Raw genomic sequence first — 20,731 nt, 5'->3', positions numbered from 1 at the left:
TCTTGGGTAGACCCCCTCCCATCAATTAAAGAGACTCTGATTAACCCCCCCAAATAAAGTTCAGCTGTCCTAGCAGGATATTCCTGACATTTACTCAGTTACCTGCTACAGCAAAAGCCATGGTTCACTAATAGCATACAAAGCATCAGAGGGATCTCATTGTTGAAAGGTATCAGTCAGGAAAATTGGATAAAACAAATTCCACACCATTGGATATACCATGGAACACAGTGAAGACAGTCATCAAAAAGTGGAGAAAATATGGGACAACAGTGATGTTGCAAAGAACTGGACATCCCTCCAAAATTGATGAAAAGACAAGACAAAAACCAGTCAAGGAGGCTGCCAAGAGACCTACAGCAACACTGAAGGAGCTGCAGGAATTTCCGGCAAGTACTGGTTGTGTACTACGTGACAACTATCTCCCATATACTCCATATGTCTGGACTATGGGGTAGGGTTACAAGACAGAAGCCTTTTCTTATTCAGAAAAATATCCAGGCCCAGCTAAAATTTGCAAAACAATACATCAAGTCTCCCAAAACCATGTGGGAAAATGCGTTATGGTCTGATGAGACCAAGGTTGAACTTTTTGGCCACAATTCCAAAAGGTACATTTGGTGCAAAAACAGCACTTCGCATCACCAAAAGAACACCATCCCCACAGTGAAGCATGGTGATAGCAGTATTATGCTTTGGGGTTGCTTTTCTTCAGCTGGAACTGGGGCTTTAGCCAAGGTGAAGGGAATTATGAACAGTTCCAAATACCAGTCAATTTTGGCCCAAAACCTTCAGGCATCTGCTAGAAAGCTGAAGATGAAGAGGAATTACACCTTTCAACATGACAAAAGAATGGCTTCACCAGAAGAAAATTAAAGTTTTGGAATAGCCCAGCCAGAGCCCAGACCTAAATCCAATAGAAATTCTGTGGGGTGACCTGAAGAGGACTGTGCACAAGAGATGTTCTCGCCATCTGACAGATTTGGAGAGCTTTTGCAAGGAAGAGTGGGTAAATATTGCCTGGTCAAGATATGCCATGTGATAAGACTCCTACCCAGGAATACTGAATGCTGGAATTAAATCAAAAGGTGCTTTAACAAAGTATTAGTTTAATGGTGTGCACACACAACAGAGTATTAGTTTAAAGGTGTGCACACTTATAAAACCAACATATTGTACTTATTTTTTTTTCCCCTAACAGATTTGTTTGTTTTTCAATTGAATTGTACAGGTTATAGGTCCCATTAAAGGTGAGAATAGCTTTGAAATGATTTATTGTGGTCTCATTTTTTATATTATAAAAACCTAGCATTTTAACAGGGGTGTGTAAACTTTTAATATCCACCGTATATCATTTAAGTTATTTATAGTAAAATGCTAAACTTTTTATATCCACCGCATATCATTTAAGTTATTTCTAGTAAAATGCATTGCTTAATACTAAAACACTTTTCTTTGTTTTGTGTCTCCGCCTTTCTCTTTTTCGTTTTTTTTTTTTTTTTCAGGTGATGCTGGATATTCACGTAATCCATGGTTCATGACATCAGTGAGAAATCCAAGTGGAGCTTCTTCTTCTTCTTTTGACTTTTCCCAGTTAGGGATCACCACAGTGGATCACCTGTCTGCTAATAATTGGCAGTGGAGTTTTACAGTGTCGAGTTGCCAACCCGGCGCCCAACCTTCCACAGAAGGCACACACATGCACACACTCACACCTAGGGCCAATTTAGAGTGTCCAATCCACCTACAGCATGTCTTTGGGATGTGGGAGGAAACCGGAGCACCTGGAGAAAACCCACGCGACCACAGGGAGGACATGCAGACTCCGCACAGAAGGCACCCCAGCCGAGGATTGAACCGGAGAACCTCTTGCTGTGAGGTGACAACTCTAACCGTGGAGCTGCAGAAGAAAATTTTAATTCTGCCCTGTCCCAAATTCATATATTGTGATTGAAATACTCTTCAGCATATTGAAAAGCTGATTCAGATGCCAGGATTAGTCTGGGCATGCCTTCAGTATGACCCATTTACTGCATGCAGGATGCTTACTGCATGTTGTATTCTGCATAACACGATCATGCATCGGTCTGGTGGTGAAGTGACCCATGCTGTCACTGCAGCTCCCAGTTCAAATCCTACTAAGAATAGTGATGACTAGCTGCCAGCAGTAGTAAGGGGTATCATACAGCAGGCTCGTGCACTGCATAAGGCTGTGCAGGTAAAGTGAGAGTGCCTATTCCAGAACTATGGACCACAACATTCAGGTTACTGTTTCCTTTTTTTGTGAAAAACACAAAGCCCTTACCCTGTACTCGGTATCCTATAGACTGCTGAGAGATGCTCTATGCCTGTCTTACAAAACATCCTCTGATCCTACTCTGATAGACCTCTTGCACATCCAAAAAACAAATAGCATCAAATTATCCAGTCTAGGGACCTAAACCTTGCCTGCAACATAAATAGGACACGTATATATGTACCTCAGAGTCTACCACTTCTCTAAAATAGTCTACCCATCAATGTGAAGCTTCTTCCCTAACACAATTCAAGTGTAACTTGGACCAGTGAATGGTGAATCAGAAATTTACTTTTGCCGAGAGATTCAATAAACTCTCTGTATGCTTAGCATGAAGCCTACATGGAGCTTACATTTTTGCGCAATAAGTAGCAGTGTTAATTGCATATGCATGCCATGCAACGCTCTTAATGGATACAGGCAAGGTTACATGGCCTGTGACAGTGTTGCTGGCCAGAAAATGATGTAAAGCAGTTTGAACACATTCAGACATGTAGACAAGCTCACCTACTGACAAACTTGTTCTGCAAGTTTGCACGGACAGCCACAGTGACTACCAAGGCTAAAACTAAGGCAATGACTGCACAACTAACACCTTATGGAAAAGTATAGTAAGTACAAACTACAGTACAAATATGTTTTTGGCATACTGATATAACGTTTGGTGGTGATCATCAAGAGTACATAGACTATATTTTTATTTAACTGCATTTATTTTAACTGAATTTGCTTTAATATTGCTATACACTTGTGTGCTAGCTTGCACTGCATTTAAAGTATTTTTATTACTGTTTTAACTGTTTTTTTTTTTTGTAAAAACAAAAGTTCTAAGCTTGTTTCCCAACTTTCCTGTTACTAGAGTAGCCCAGATACAGATTTGCTGTATCCAGGACTGTTTTGTAAGTTTCTGAGTTCCCCAGACCTTTCTGTGTTAGAAGGAAGCCTTCCAGCTTATCAGTGGGAGTGGTAAGCTCTAGGTAGCCTATCTATCACAAGAGGGAGTGGTTTCTGGCTCTGAAATTGTAGTTTAGAGGCTGTTTGGGCAGTTTTTCTATCCCTTTCAACTTTCTGGTTTAAAAGCCCATGTCTGCATGGGTTTGCGCTTGTTTAAGCCCTGCAGATCCTATTTTGGCATCCTACAGACTACAAGAGCAACAGAAAGGAGAAAGAGACTTTAAGTGCCTCCATTTTGATTTTTTTCTGATTATACTGCTTTCTGCACTTAATTTAAGTATTTTTTTTCATTTAACTGCATTTATTTTAACTGTACTTGCTTTAATATTGCTACACACTCAAGTGTGCTAGCTTGCACTGCATTTAAAGTATATTACCGGTGCCATAATGTCTGCTCATCAATTTTTACCTTAGATCTTGTTAGATCTCTTCTCTCTTGTACTTTAATTAGCTTATTTACCTAGCACTTCATCAGGCTTTTTGTAGCAATTATTGTATCACACATAAGTGCTATCAGCACTAGACATCCTATAAGGAAACAGTACTTAGTAATTATGACCATCCCTCCTGGCATGTCTAAAGGTCAGTTTCCTGTGCTTTTTCCTAATAACCTGGTGAACTTGGGCATTCTGAGGCAGTGTAGTAACTGCCTCATATACAGACAATCCTCTCCTCTTACCTCCCAACACTCAGACTTGTGAGAGATGCGCTTATATCTCCAAATTGAAAGCCATGCACTCTCCAGCCAAGACCGGAATAGCTGGTCAAGAGGAGAAGGTCAACACCTGCACCACACCACATAGAATACATAGCCCTCCAGAACACCCGCCATCACAGCCCTCACATAAAAACACAAACCACACACCCACCTTGGCAGAGGCTCTGAATAGAAATCTATCCAAACAGCAGAGACCTCCAAGGCAGAAACACAATCTACCACCACAACACAGAAAAACATACAAGACACATAGCCCACCTACACAGTGTGTCCCTCAACCTAAGCCCCTAAGGCAAACCAGCTTGCCCAATACAATAATCATAAGTGACTCAATAGTAAGGCACACTGATGTCCCACTCACTAGGTGTAATAAGGTGAAGGGAACAGTCAGCTGTCTATCAGGCGTCAGCATTTGACACATAACACACACATTCAGGTCACTCCACAACAAGTACAAGAGTGACTCTGTCATTGTACATGTGGGTGTGAATGACCTGAGATGCACCTCCCTGGACTACATGAAAAGAGACATGGTGGAGTTCTTGGATTATGTGGCCCAGGCAGGTATGACCCTAGCCCTGAGCAGCATCCTACCATTGCCCAGAATGATACCGCAGTACAAGCAGAAAATGACTGACTTCAACAATTTGCTAATTTTCTGGTCTCATTCTAAGGAGATCTAGTATCTGTCTGCTTGGGATGACATGATTGACAGACCTCAATGCTTTGCCAGAGATGGCCTGCATCTGTCACCCCTGGGTTTCTGGGTGCTGGCTAAGGCTTTTGCCACCCCTATAGTGACTTTTTTAGCTGGTGTTCCAAAGACCAAATTACCATCGTAACAGCTATAAATAAATGCAATCTAAGGGATATGCTGCTCAATGCTAGAAGTCAAAATCTCAAGATGCACTTGGTCGAAGCACTCCTCCTAATGGAGAACATCAACATTTGTGCTGTAACGGAGACCTAGTTTAAAGCAGCAGAAAGCAACCCTGCACTACCAGGCTGTAACTCATTCCACACCTTTCGGCCCCAGAACATAGACTGAAGCTCCAAAAGCAGCGGAATCTCCATATTCATAAAGTATATGCACACCTCCAGACTAGTAGCCCAGCATAATGCATCTGAGATGCTCCAGGTACAACTAACATTGGGTAATATGGTGATTCAGGTCATAGCCAGCTATAGGTCCCCAACCATGACCCAAGACTCTCACTTCACATTCCTAAGTACCCTGGAAACTATTAAGATCCAACCCAACACTCTCATACTAGGTGACTTCAACTACCCCTCCATCAACTGGGAAAACTATTCATGCACCAATGCACTGGCCCAACACTTCCTGGAATTCATCAATTCCAGTGCCTTGGACCAGAGCTGGGTCAGACATGGCTTTGTAAGTCAAGCAGAGATCGCTTCTAAGTAGTTGATATGAGACAGAGAATAGTTGGAGTTTTTTGACTCTGTCCATATAGGGCAAGTGTTTAAGGCCTAAGATCCTCTTTGTGAGGTATTTTTGCGGCCTCTCCAGTTGTTGTAGGTGTCTAGTGAGGTACATGCCAAATGGGGCATTGTACTCAATGATTGGCCTAATGAGAGAAAAGTAGAAGGAGACAATGACCTCTTTCTTCCTGGATGCAAAATCCTTAGTAATGAGATGTGCCACATAGAAGGACTTTCTGACCACAGTGGCAATGTGGTGGTTAAAAGAGAGGTTGCTGTCAACCTGTGTTCCCAGAACTCTTATGACGCCTTCTGTGTTCAGTGTACTACCATCGGTGTGGTAATTCATGGAAACTGGGTTTTTCCCAAAAGGGATGATGACACATTTTTTGGCACTGAGCTTAAGGCCTTGGTTCTGACACCAGTCATTGGTCTCAGTGATGTCTTTCTGTAGGATGTCAGCATCACTTGGGGAGTTAATTATGGCTCCCAACTTGCAATCATCTGTGAACTTTGTCAGCCAGAGCCCCTTTGTGTTGGCCTGAACTTCAGAGAAGTACATACTAAACTGGAGAGGACACAGGACAGAACCCTGTGGGACTCCACTCATGACTGGTCGACAGTCTGACTTGAAGTCAGCTACTTTCACACTGTGGGCTCTATCTGTGAGCCATTTTCCAACCCACCTAGTGCTATACAGGTTGATGCCTAGCTTAGTGAGTTTTTCTATGATTCCTGAGTAGGGAATGGTATCAAAGGCCTTGGCTAGATCAAGGTAGGCTGTATGAACTAACTTGCCTTCATCCACAGCTCTGGTGATTGATGCAAAGAAGTCGACCAGGTTGAGCAGGCATGATCTACCTTTCACAAAACCAAACTGTGTGGGATCCAGAGTTTGGAGGTTCCCTATATCTTTGTTTATTAGGTCCATGATGATGCATTCCATAGCTTTGCATATCAGACTTGTCATGCTAATGGAGCGATAGTTCCCAGGGTCTGTAGTCGCTCCTCCTTTGTGGAGAGGGATGACTGCAACAGTGAGCCATTTGGTAGGGACAAAGCCTGAGGTGAGGCTGTGATTGAACAGGGCATACAGGTGAGACACCAGTTCACTAGTTCACTCTGTAGTTCATGTAGAACACAACCAAGGACATTGTCATGTCCCATAGAAGCTGTATTCTTGGCCTTGGACAGTGCTGTTTTAACCTGTGCAGCAGTAATACTGGGTGCCTGGCAATCTACTGGTATTGTGGTTGATCCTTTGGTGGTGGAGAGAGGAGTAAAGTTGGCACTGAATCTGTCACCCAGTATATTGGCAATATCTGTTGGCTTAGTATAGGAGGTGCCATTATGCAACAGCTCCGAGCAAATCTGCGTATTGCCGTGGAGATTCTTTACATAACTATAGAAGGCCTTGTGGTTGTCTTTACTATCTGATGCAATTCTGTTTTCATAGCTAGCTTTAGAGGATTTGATGAAGGATCACAACTTTTTGTTGAGGCTGATAAGGGAGTTTTTCTAGTCCTGGGAGTTGTGTATATTAAAAATGACCCCATACATGAATGTTAGGAATGAGGAAAGGATAAGAGGACAAGTGAAACATGGTAATGTACACCGCAAGTGTAATAAAGGCATGCCAATGTACACACACCCAAAGGCAAGACAATAATCACATATGTACATAATACAGTATGTATCTGGGTAAATTCATATCATCACACAGTTATTGTATATTATGTGACTGTCAGACAAGGTCACATATCAGTGGAGATGACTGGTTGTGATATAAGCACCCTGACATGATCATTGGAAAGTACATTTATCAAGGATGGTATATAAATAGGGGGTATGTGCATATTGTAAAGATGTGCTAAATGAGGTGTTTTAATAGCAATGTAATGTCAGCATAGGTCTCAACCAGTTGCGACACATGGCAAAATGCTCATGGACAACAGTAGACAGAAGCGCACACAATCTTGGACAATATCAGAATAATACCACCATTAATCTTTATCACTGACATAAAATATGTGATTGTGTTATTATACATGTTATGCATGAACACAGTTGTACAACTGTAATGATTTGTCAGTAATCTATAAGGGAAATTAATTGTAGGTAAGAGGGACACTGTTACACCTGTAGTTTACATGACAAGCAATCCTAGCTAGTTCAGAGGTTAGCATAACACATATATGCCACAATCCACACTTGCAAGAATATAACCTATGCCATCAATGTTGCCAATGAGCTATGTATTTACTGGGTGCATCACAGCAAGACATATCACACATGCGTTTTGTATAATATCTTGAACAGAAGTCTACACTGTCAACTCCTAATGATAATACATCACAAAAAATACTTATGTATGACCAAAAAATGCATGGAGGCTCACTGTGGTAAAAATAATACACTTGAATAAATCATTCCTGGGAAAACTTGTAGTGAGGGATATGCAAAAGTGTGCACTGTACTCAATTATTTGTGTTATGAGATCTGAGAACAATGGGACTATAATGCCATTTGATGTGGATTACCTGCCCATACTCAGAAGTTATGCTTCATGCAAGGAATTTTTTTTACCACTGTAGACACATGCTCATAGGGGTTTGCTGTCTGTGTTGTAATTAGCTTGTGTATTTGCTTTCAAAAAGGAAATAATCATGCTTTTTGTTCATCTAGTGTGTCTCCATGTCTTTGGCAACAATCATTTGGGTGTGTTAATACTTTCTGCAGTAGACAAAGGATGAATAAGTTTGTCTTGACTTAGGAGACTTAAATACTGAACAGGAAAAGGTCTAGTACAGAACCCTGATATGGACCTTGTCACTGGACTCTAGCTAGAGGTGACTTCACACACTTCAACATTATGTGTCCTGTCTGTGATCCATTTGTCTACCCACTTGTTGATGTAGGTGTTTATACCCACTTGAGACAGTTTATCTGTAATACCCGAGTGTGGATTTGTATCAAATGCCTTGGCCAGATCTAGTTATGTGGGATGACAGTCTTTTCCTTATGCATGCCCTTGGTGACCTCTTTGAAGGTGTTAACCAGATTTAACAGAGATGATGTAGCCTTAACAAAGCAAAAATGAGTTTAGTACATAGTCGTGAGATTACCTGTGTCCTTTTTGAAAAGGTCCATGATAAGTCATTGGTCTGTCTCACAGATGAGGAGAGTCAGGATTATGGTTCTGAAAGTTCCTGCATCAGGTGATAGACCCCCCTTTGTTCAGATGGATGACTGTTGCAGTACACACTTCTGCAAGACCATAGGCTGTTGGGAGGCTGTGTTTAAGTAGGGATCTAACTGTGTCTGCCAGTTCAGGTTTTAAGTCATGGTACAGGCAACCTGGGATGTTGTCAAGGCACATTGGTACTGAGTTTTTAGCCTTACAGAGTGCACATATGAGCTGCTCTCCTGAGAAAATAAACTGAGTAATATTTGCATGTATACTTTGCCTGATGGCCAGTGGGGACAGGGGGGTGAAATGTGAGGCAAACTGTCAGCTACAGATTGTCTATTTTCTCCTGTGAAATATGGCTGCTGGCATCCACAAACAAATCTGTGCTTAGTTGTGCATTCCCCTTATCATTTCACACTTATTTAAATAAATGATTTATGACAAAACCTCATAATACAACCTTGGTTATGCATCACATGCGACAAAGTGTTACTGTTCACAAACAACCAACACTATGCTATGCAGGGATGGCATGCAAGGTCAAACAACTGTCAAAAATCCACCAATGACCAGCAAAAGAAGATAGCGAACACTTGGTATTAACAACCTTTTATTCCTGCTTTGAGTCCAGCACCAAATCTAGCACCAAATCCAGACCGGTTTCGGCTATGAAGCCTTTATCAATGGATACAAAATGTTATTATATGAAAGAAACGACCTATATATATAGTACTTCAAATTATCTTGAAACAGTAATCTAGCTCCACCTAATGGATGGAGTATCCAAAAACATGTACCCCCTTGGTAAGCAAAACCTTCCCTCAGGAGAATATACTATTGCAAAAATAATACCAGATGATATCAAAATACATTTCTGCATATAGTTCTCATAATTAAAGATATATGATAAATATTTTTATAAACAGACCTCTGTGTACATTTCTATATGAATAAAATCATGGTTACACTACACCTGATGTATATTTTATGATGAATATGCACTATTTTTAACCCCATCTGTCATCATCATTTGTGTAAATCATATCTATAACTGATATATCAATGATAATAATCATCACTACCCACTGTTAATAAGATCTTAGAATATCGAGTATATTCACCTAGCAAATGATGTCTATATAATATAAAGTTATCATAACAATCCCAACATCATAACAAGCATAGATTGCCAGACTAAATACTATATATATATATATATATATATATATATATATATATATATATATATATATATATATATATATATATATATACATACACACACATATATGTGTGTGTATATAGACATACACATACAATATCCAACACATATAAAAATATAAAGAATCCAGAATAAAGAATAGATCCTGGATCCCATAACTGGTACCTAAATACAGTTGACCTGACCTGAATACATATCTACATACAGGTTAATAACCATTATATATAAAATTGTAGACATTAATGGAACCCCCTTACACTGTGTAACATTCACAGATGATCATTCAGACCTGGTGGGAATAAACAACCCAGGTTGGTAATCCAATATTGTTCCTTATGATTTAAAATGGAGTGCCAACCCTGTGGATTGTTTCTATCCCCCTGAATCTTATCGATGTCCATGAACAAGAAGTGAGCTGTTGGATGTTGTATTGTGTGTCTATATAAGGCATTGGTTTCTTTTTTATTCTTAATCTCACTTCTATGTTCAGTCATACGTATTCTCAGAGCTCTGGATGTTTGACCCACATAAAAGGCTTTACATTGGCAGGTGGCTAAATAAATAATCCATGTAGTACTACAATTGCCAAAGACCCTCGTTTGGTAAACACGGCTCGTGTTAGCACTGGTAAATTCTTTTAACGTACTAACTTGCGGGCAGGAGCAACAATGACCACATGGGAATGTGCCAATAAGTTTGTCCCCTGTAATAGTGGTCTGTTGATATATTGCTCCGCCCCCTTCTCTTCGTTTGTAATGTGAGAATAAGCCACCCAGGTTCTTTCCTCTCCTGAATGACATCTGGCATTGAGGGCCTAAGACTGTTCTTAAAGTTTCATTAGCCAAAAGAATGTTCCAATTGGAATTCAATATATCTCTGATTTCTTGTTGATTCCTGCCATATGTGGTGACAAATCTCAACCATGTCCTGGTTTCTTATATTGTAATAAGGACCTTCTATCCTTAATACTGCTCCATGAACTTGCTTGATGTATATCTATGTCTCTATATCCCCTGTCTTGAAATCGATGATATAAATCCTGGCTGGCATGGTGATACTCCTCATCTGATGAACATATGCGTCTAATATGCATGAACTGAGATTTAGGGATGTTGCGGATAGTGTGGTTCGGATGCATACTAGAGGCATGTAATAATGTGTTATATTGTGGGTATTTCCTAAACATTTTAGTACTTAAGGTGTCATCTTCATTACGGTAAACAGTAACATCGAGAAAATCTATAGTATTGATGTTACTTGTACTCGTAAATTGAATACCCCAAATATTACCATTAAGGTAATCAACAAATTCTTGCAAGTATATTTCATCTGATTTCCACACCATCCAGCAATCATCCAAGTATCGGTGCCAGATATCAATTTCAACCAGGTATACATTATGTGATACATCATAAATCATACATTCTTCAAAGTATGCCATAAACAAGTCTGCATAAATGGGTGCAAACGAAGCTCCCATTGCTGTACCTTGTAACTGCCAAAAACATTCCTCATGAAAATTAAAAACATTTTTATTGAGTACGTGTTCTGCCATACAGACAAGTAAGGTTTTGAAACCTGGTTGATACAAATTAGTTCTCTCAAGCCAATATTGTAAAGATTGTAATCCTGCCCAGTGTGGAATACTCGTATATAAGGATTTAACATCCAATGTACACAATAACCACCCTGGTTCTAGCTGTGTATCCTGAATAATCGGAATTTCAACCACTTATGAACAAACATGTCTCGATATTCCAACAATCCGTTCTTAGGGATTTACATTTTCATCATCATGAATCATACATTCTGCGCCAAAACATTTCTCCCATGGAAAAGGTAGCTCTGGAAGAACTTAGGCAGAATCGCAATATTGTTGTTCTGCCAGCAGACAAGGGAGGTGCTGTTGTGGTCATGAATATAGGAGACTATCTTAATGAAGGGAAAAGGCAACTAGCAGACACTAAATGTTATATGCAAATGCATATTGATCCAACTGGTGTTTTTAAGAAAGAAATAGATTCCTTCTTGAAACTAGCCGAGGAAGAGTGTATTATAAGTACAAATACAGTTAAACATCTTACTGTAAAGGATCCACAAAAACAAATCCTATACCTTCTTCCTAAAATTCACAAGTCTATTACTAAACCCCCAGGTAGAACTATTGTGTCAGGGATCGGGTCTTTGACAGAACCCCTATCTGCATTTTTAACACAGTATCTCAAACCCCTTTTGACATCAGTTAGGGCTCGTCTACAAGACACAACGCACTTCCTACAAATTATTCAGGATACACAGCTAGAACCAGGGTGGTTATTGTGTACATTGGATGTTAAATCCTTATATACGAGTATTCCACACTGGGCAGGATTACAATCTTTACAATATTGGCTTGAGAGAACTAATTTGTATCAACCAGGTTTCAATACCTTACTTGTCTGTATGGCAGAACATGTACTCAATAAAAATGTTTTTTATTTTCATGAGGAATGTTTTTGGCAGTTACAAGGTACAGCAATGGGAGCTTCGTTTGCACCCATTTATGCCGACTTGTTTATGGCATACCTTGAAGAATGTATGATTTATGATGTATCACATAATGTATACCTGGTTGAAATTGATATTTGGCGCCGATACTTGGATGATTGCTGGTTGGTGTGGAAAGCGGATGAAATATACTTGCAAGAATTTGTTGATTACCTTAATGGTAATATTTGGGGTATTCAATTTACGAGTACAAGTAACATCAATACTATAGATTTTCTCGATGTTACTGTTTACCGTAATGAAGATGACACCTTAAGTACTAAAACGTTTAGGAAATACCCACAATATAACACATTATTACATGCCTCTAGTATGCATCCGAACCACACTATCCGCAACATCCCTAAATCTCAGTTCATGCGTGTTAGACGCATATGTTCATCAGATGAGGAGTATCACCATGCCAGCCAGGATTTATATCATCGATTTCAAGACAGGGGATATAGAGACATAGATATACATCAAGCAAGTTCATGGAGCAGTATTAAGGATAGAAGGTCCTTATTACAATATAAGAAACCAGGACATGGTTGAGATTTGTCACCACATATGGCAGGAATCAACAAGAAATCAGAGATATATTGAATTCCAATTGGAACATTCTTTTGGCTAATGAAACTTTAAGAACAATCTTAGGCCCTCAATGCCAGATGTCATTCAGGAGAGGAAAGAACCTGGGTGGCTTATTCTCACATTACAAACGAAGAGAAGGGGGCAGAGCAATATATCAACAGACCACTATTACAGGGGACAAACTTATTGGCACATTCCCATGTGGTCATTGTTGCTCTTGCCCGCAAGTTAGTACATTAAAAGAATTTACCAGTGCTAACACGAGCCGTGTTAACCAAATGAGGGTCTTTGGCAATTGTAGTACTACATGGATTATTTATTTAGCCACCTGCCAATGTAAAGCCTTTCATGTGGGTCAAACATCCAGATCTCTGAGAATACGCATGACTGAACATAGAAGTGAGATTAAGAATAAAAAAGAAACCAATGCCTTATATAGACACACACTACAACATCCAACAGCTCACTTCATGTTCATGGTCATCAATAAGATTCAGGGGGATAGAAACAATCCACAGGGTTGGCACTCCATTTTAAATCATAAGGAACAATATTGGATTACCAACCTGGGTTGTTTATTCCCACCAGGTCTGAATGATCATCTGTGAATGTTACACGGTGTAAGGGGGTTCCATTAATGTCTACATATATATAATGGTTATTAACCTGTATGTAGATATGTATTCAGGTCAGGTCAACTGTATTTAGGTACCAGTTATGGGATCCAGGATTTATTCTTTATTCTGGATTCTTTATATTTTTATATGTGTTGGATATTGTATGTGTATGTCTATATACACACACACATATATGTGTGTATGTATATATATATATATATATATATATATATATATATATATATATATATATATAGTATTTAGTCTGGCAATCTATGCTTGTTATGATGTTGGGATTGTTATGATAACTTTATATTATATAGACATCATTTGCTAGGTGAATATACTCGATATTCTAAGATCTTATTAACAGTGGGTAGTGATGATTATTATCATTGATATATCAGTTATAGATATGATTTACACAAATGATGATGACAGATGGGGTTAAAAATAGTTCATATTCATCATAAAATATACATCAGGTGTAGTGTAACCATGATTTTATTCATATAGAAATGTACACAGAGGTCTGTTTATAAAAATATTTATCATATATCTTTAATTATGAGAACTATATGCAGAAATGTATTTTGATATCATCTGGTATTATTTTTACAACAGTATATTCTCCTGAGGGAAGGTTTTACTTACCAAGGGGATACATGTTTTTGGATACTCCATCCATTAGGTGGAGCTAGATTACTGTTTCAAGATAATTTGAAGTACTATATATATAGGTCGTTTCTTTCATGTAATAACATTTTGTGTCCATTGATAAAGGCTTCATAGCCGAAACCGGTCTGGATTTGGTGCTAGATTTGGTGCTAGACTCAAAGCAGGAATAAAAGGTTGTTAATACCAAGTGTTCGCTATCTTCTTTTGCTGGTCGTTGGTGGATTTTTTACTGTTCACAAAGCCATACTGCTCTACCACTGTCACATAATTACATCAATTGCACAACATATGCCTATATGTTTTTCATTGTAAAGCTGTATTTGAGTGGCCTGATACCATATAAGGACATAGGTTCATAGGTTCATGGGTATGTACTAGACTATCCGCCCTAGGGCCTATATAAGCCTAACCAAACTAGGTTCCCTGGCTTTCGCCATCCAAGAAAATAATTTTCCTGTCCCCCTGTCTAGCAGTGCCACTGCAGTAATCCCCAGGGGGAATTTACTGTTTCCCATCCAATTGTCAAGATTTCTCTTAAAGAGTGCTAATGAGGAGCTCTCCTTGACATGAAAGGGTAGCCTGTTCCAGAGCATTGGAAGTATCTGGGACAGGAATCTATCCCTCCAGCATGTTCTGTTTATTGTGGTGACAAGGTTTAGGTCCCTGGAGCGTGCGGCTTGGAGAGATTGGGATTTCTTTAAGTGTAGCATGTACATCAGATCTGGGAAAGACATAGCTTTTTATGTTAGGCAGAGGTCGCCTCTGAGTAGGTGATATGCAATGGAGTAGAGCTGGAGTTTTTTAGACGGTTTGTGTATGGGATCTGTTGGAGGGCATTAATCCTCCTAGTGAGGTGTTTCTATGTCCTTTCTAGTTGTTGCAGATGTCTTGCGAGGTATATGCCAAACAGGGCGTTGTACTCTATAATGAGTCTGATGAAGGATGAGTAGATAGGAATGATGACCCCTCTTTTTCTGGAGGAGAACCTCTTTGTGATGAGGTGTACCACACAGAGGGATTTCCTGACTACTGTGGTGACAGGATTATCAAAGGAGAGACTACTGTCCACTTGTGTCCCAAGGTCTCTTATCACACTTTTGGTGTTTAATAGGCTTCACTGTTCTGAGAGACTGATCTGCAAATATACAGAGCTGAGTATATTTTTTTGGCTTAATAGTTGTACTATATTAGTGGTTGCTCAGATCTCTGCTGAAACTGTCTTCCCCACCCCCCTCCCTGTTTTTGGTTTTTAGTTAAATTTGGTGGCTTTTGCAGTGCCCACCCACTGTAGATTTGATCTAGGACACTCCCCCAGTCCCATTTCTTTAACGCATTCTACCTAATAAACCCTTTCTGCGCTTGCTTTTAGTCCTTTTTAATTTAATTGCATTTTTCAAACTGTGTGTGGTCTAATATTGCTACCTGCTCAAGCGTGCTAGCTTGCACTGCATGTGAATTGTTTTTACTACTGTTTTTGCTACTTTTCTGTAAAAAAAAAAAACAAAAACAAAACTGTAAGCCTGTTTCCTACCTTTCCTGTAACTAGTGTTCCAGATACAGATTTGCTGTATCCAGGACTGTTTGTAAGCTTCTGAGACCCCCCCCCCCCAAGCCTTTCTGTGTTGGAGGGAAGCCTTCTAGCTTATCAGTGGGAGTTGTAAGCATTAGGTAACCTGTCTACCACATAAAGAGTGGTTCTGGCCCAGAATTTGTAGTTATTGGCCGTTTGGGCAATCTTCCATCTCTCTCAGCTTTCTGATTTGAAAGCCTGCATTTGCACTTGTTTCTGTCCTGTAACTCATCTAGTGCAGATACAGATTCTTAGTTTTAGCACTTAAATTTGCTTATTCATGCTCAGCACTTGTTCAGAACTTCTAAGCAATAAATAAGCTACTAATTACTATAGCACTCAATCTTCCTCATTACCTAGAGGAAAACAGTTTTTGTACTTACTTTTCTCACTGGCATTGAGCAAAACAGCTCTTGTACTCACTTTCCTCACTTATCTAGAGGAAAATAGTTTTTATTCAGGCATGTCCAAGGGTCAGCTCCCAGTGTTCTCCCCTGTCTATCTGATAAATCTGGGCATCTTGAGGCAATGTAGAAATTGCCTCATGTACACAGACAACCCTATCCTCCTACCACCCAACACTACAACCTGTGAGAGATGCACTTATATAGCCAAACTGGAGGTAAAGCTCTCTCCAGCCAAGACTGAACCTGACAGTCATGAGGAGAAGGTAAACATTTGCACCACACCACACTCATCACATAGTCTCACTACGTCTACACCACCAAAATCCACACATAGAAACTCAAAAACATTCGCGGAGGCTCTCAATAATAATCTGCCTAAGCAACAGAGACCTCCAAAGCAGAAACACAAGCAACCTCCTTCCCCCAACACAACCCAAATGACACATAGCCCACAGACTCAGTGTGCCACTCAAACACAGCCAATAAGGCAAAACAACATACCCAACACACTAGTCATAGGTGACACTATAGTCAGGCACACTGATGTCCCACTCACCAGGCTAAACAAGGAGAAGGTTACTGTCAGCTGCCTGTCGGGTGCCAGGATCTGCCACATAACCCACGCACTCAGATCACTCCACAACAAGTACAAATATGACTCTGTCATTGTCCATGTTGGTGTGAATGACCTGAGATGTACCTCCCTGGACTACATGAAAAGAGACATGGAAGAGCTCTCTGATCTTGTAGCCCAGGCAGCTATGACCCTAGCCCTGAGTAGCATTCTGCCATCGCCCAGAATGATACCGCAGTACAAGGACAAAATGATTGACTTCAACAATTGGCTAAGCTTCTGGTGTCATTCTAAGGGGATCCAGTATCTGTCTGCTTGGGATCACATGGTCAACAGACCACGATGCTTTGCCACAGGTGGCTTGCACCTGTCGCCCCTGGGATTCCAGATACTGGCTAAGGCTCTTGCTGCCCCTATAGTGCCTTTTTTAGGCAGGGTTCAAGTAACAAATTCACCACCATAACAGGAACAAGCAAGCAAAAACTGAGGGTAATGCTACTCAATGCTAGAAGTCTAAATTTCAAAATGCACTCACTTGAGGCACTCCTTAAAATGGAGAACATCGATATCTGTGCAGTGACTGAGACCTGGTTCAAGGCTCCAGAGAGCACCCCTGCACTACCAGGCTATAACTCATACCACATTTTTCGGCCATGTAACCTGGACCGAAACACCAAAGGTGGGGGTGTGTCCATATTCATTAAGGATATCCACACCTCCAGGCTAGTTGCTCAGCATAATGCATCCAAGGATATCCAAGTGCAACTAACTCTTGGCAAAACTGTAATCCAAATTGTAGCTTGCTACAGATCCCCCACCATGCCCCAGGATTCCCACTCCTCTTTTCTTGATGTACTGGAAAATATTAGGGTTCAACCAAACACTCTAATAATGGGCGACTTCAACTACCCCACCATTAACTGGGAAAACTACTCATGTACCAACTCCTTAGCGCAACGCTTTCTGGAATTCAAAAACTCCAATTCCCTAGATCAACTTATCCACACCCCCCCCCCAGGGGCAACAATATCCTAGACCTAGTCATTACCAACATGAGTGACCGGTGTTCCACACCTGAAGTCAACTCCTCGTTGGTCCGATCCAACCATAAGCTAATCACCCTTGATATCCACATCCCACCACCACCACCCATTAAGGAAACCACAGTAAAACATTTCTCCAAAGCCAACTTCATGCTTCTTAAGACAGAAGTAGTGAACTTCATGACACCCATGCAGATGGAAAATACAGTTACAACTGCTGAATCCTACACAAATGCACTCTATAAGCACTTACATGAGTGCATGGATCGTGCTAGCCCAAACAGAACCAAGACACTATCCTCCAAAAAAAGGAAGCCAATCTGGTGGTCCCCTGCCATAATCAAACTGTACAACAGAAGGAAGAAACTGTTGCAAAAGAGAGTAAAATCCCATGAGTGGAGGAGCTCCCTGGTCAGCCTCAGTAAGAAGCTGAGATCCCTTATAAGATCCTCCAATGCTAGCTACGAAAATAAAATCACCACTAATTCCAAGGACAAACACAAAGCATTCTATAGCTATGCCAAGAATCTCAATGGCAACACCCAGATCTGCTCTGAGTTACAGCACAAAGGCACGAAAATTGCAGAACCAACTGATATTGCCAACATCCTGGCAGATAGGTTCAGTGCTAACTTTACCTCCCCCTCACACCCTAAAGGGCCCATGTCTATACAGGAAGAATGCAGAATCCCTGTAATCACAACTACACAGGTGAAAGCTACACTCTCTAAAGCCAAAAACACAGCATCCATGGGACCGGACAACATCCCAGGCTGCGTTTTACACAAACTTCAGAATGAACTGGCTCCTCACTTAAGCACCATGTTCAATAATAGCATCGCATTAGGCTTTGTGCCCACTGAATGGTGCACAGCAACAGTTATCCCACTCCACAAAGGGGGAGCCATCACTGATCCTGGGAACTATAGACCTATTAGCCTGACGAGCCTGGTCTGCAAGGCCATGAAATGTATCATCATGGAACTCATAAACAAAAACATTGGTAACCTCCAAACTCTGGATCCCACCCAGTTTGGGTTTGTGAAAGGCAGATCATGCCTCCTGAACCTGATCGACTTCTTTGAGGCAGTCACCAAAGCCGTAGATGAGGGTAAGGTGATTCACACAGCCTATCTTGACCTCGCCAAGGCTTTCAACACCATCCACCATTCTGGAATTATAGCTAAACTCAATAAACTAGGCATAAATCCCTACATCACAAGATGGGTTGCCAACTGGCTCACTGACAGAACCCACACTGTAAAAGTTGCAGACTCCAAATCTGACCTCAAACCAGTGACAAGTGGAGTACCACATGGTTTCGTCCTGGGAAGGCTCCTGTTTGGTATCTACTTCTCTGAAGTACAGGCTAGCACAGAAGGCCTCTGGCTAATGCAGTTCGCAGATGACTGCAAACTAGGAGCCATAGTCAAGTCCCCAAATGACGTGAACATTCTACAGAAGGGCCTCTCTGAGACAGATGCCTGGTGTCAGAGCCATGGACTCAAGCTCAATGCCAACAAGTGTAGTGTCATCCCCTTTGGTAAAAACTCTGTACCAATGAACTACCACATAGGCAGCAATCTACTTAACACTGAATGCATGATAAGAGACCTTGAGACCCAGGTGGACAGTAGTCTCTCCTTTGATAGTCACATCGCCACAGTAGTCAGGAAGTCCTTCTATGTGGCACACCTCATCATAAAAGGGTTCTCATCCAGTTAAAAAGAGGTCATCATTCCCCTCTACTCGACACTCATTAGACCCATTATAGAGTACAACGCCCCTTTTGGAATGTACCTCTCAAGACATCTGCAGCAGCTGGAAAGGCCACAGAAGTACCTCACAAAGAGCATTACTGGACTCAAACAAATGCCCTATACTGACCGTCTCAAAAAACTCCAGCTTTACTCAGTAGCATATCGCCTACTCTGAGGAGATCTCTGCCTAACATATAAAGCTGTGTCAAACCCAGAGCTGTTGGACATGCTACACCTAAAGAAATCCCAATCCGTCCGAGCTACATGCTCTAGGGACCTAAACCTTGTCACCACAATAAACAGGACATGCTGGAGGGGTAGATTCCTATCCCAGAGACTTCCCATACTCTGAAACAGGCTACCCATCTATGTCAAGCAAAGTTCTTCATTAGCACTCTTCAAGAAAAATCTTGATGAGTGGATGGGAAATAGGAAATACACCCCAGGGATCACTTCTGTGTCTCTGCTCGACAATGGCACAGGAAAATAACTTTCTTGGGTGGCGTAAGCCAGGGAACCTTGTTGGCTAGGCTACCGTAGGCCCTTGGGCCGATAGCCTAGTACCTACCTATGAATGTATGGTAGTTCATTGGTATGGTGTTTTTCCCAAACGGGATGACAATACACTTTTTGGCATTGAGCTTTAGACCATAACTGTGACACCAAGCATCAGTCTCAGTGAGGCCTCTTTGTAGAATGTCCACATCCTTAGGCAAATCTATTATAGCTCCTAGTTTGGAATCATCTGCAAATTTCTTTAGCCATAGAACAACTGTATTAGTCTGGACTTCAGAGAAGTAGATACCGAACAGGAGAGGACCCAGGTCTGAACCCTGTGGTATTCCACTTGTCACTGGTCAGAAGTCAGATTTGGAGTCGGCTACTTTCACTGTGTGGGTTCTGTCAGTGAGCCAGTTGGCCACCCATCTTGTGACATATGGATTTATGCCTAGTCCAGTGAGTTTGTCTATAATATCAGAGTGGGGGATGGTGTTGAAAACCTTGGTGAGGTCAGGATAGGCTGTGTACACCACCTTACCCTCATCTACAGCTCTGGTGACTGCCTCAAAGAAGTCAATCAGGTTTAGTAGGCACGATCTACCTTTTACAGACCCAAACTTTTTTTTACAAATTAGCTG

This window comes from Protopterus annectens, chromosome 2.part0 (genome assembly GCF_019279795.1).
Source record: "Protopterus annectens isolate FY-2018-M chromosome 2.part0, PAN1.0, whole genome shotgun sequence".
NCBI classification, from domain to species: domain Eukaryota; kingdom Metazoa; phylum Chordata; order Ceratodontiformes; family Protopteridae; genus Protopterus; species Protopterus annectens.
The sequence above is the reverse complement of the archived record's forward strand: the minus strand, read 5'-3'. Positions refer to the sequence as shown.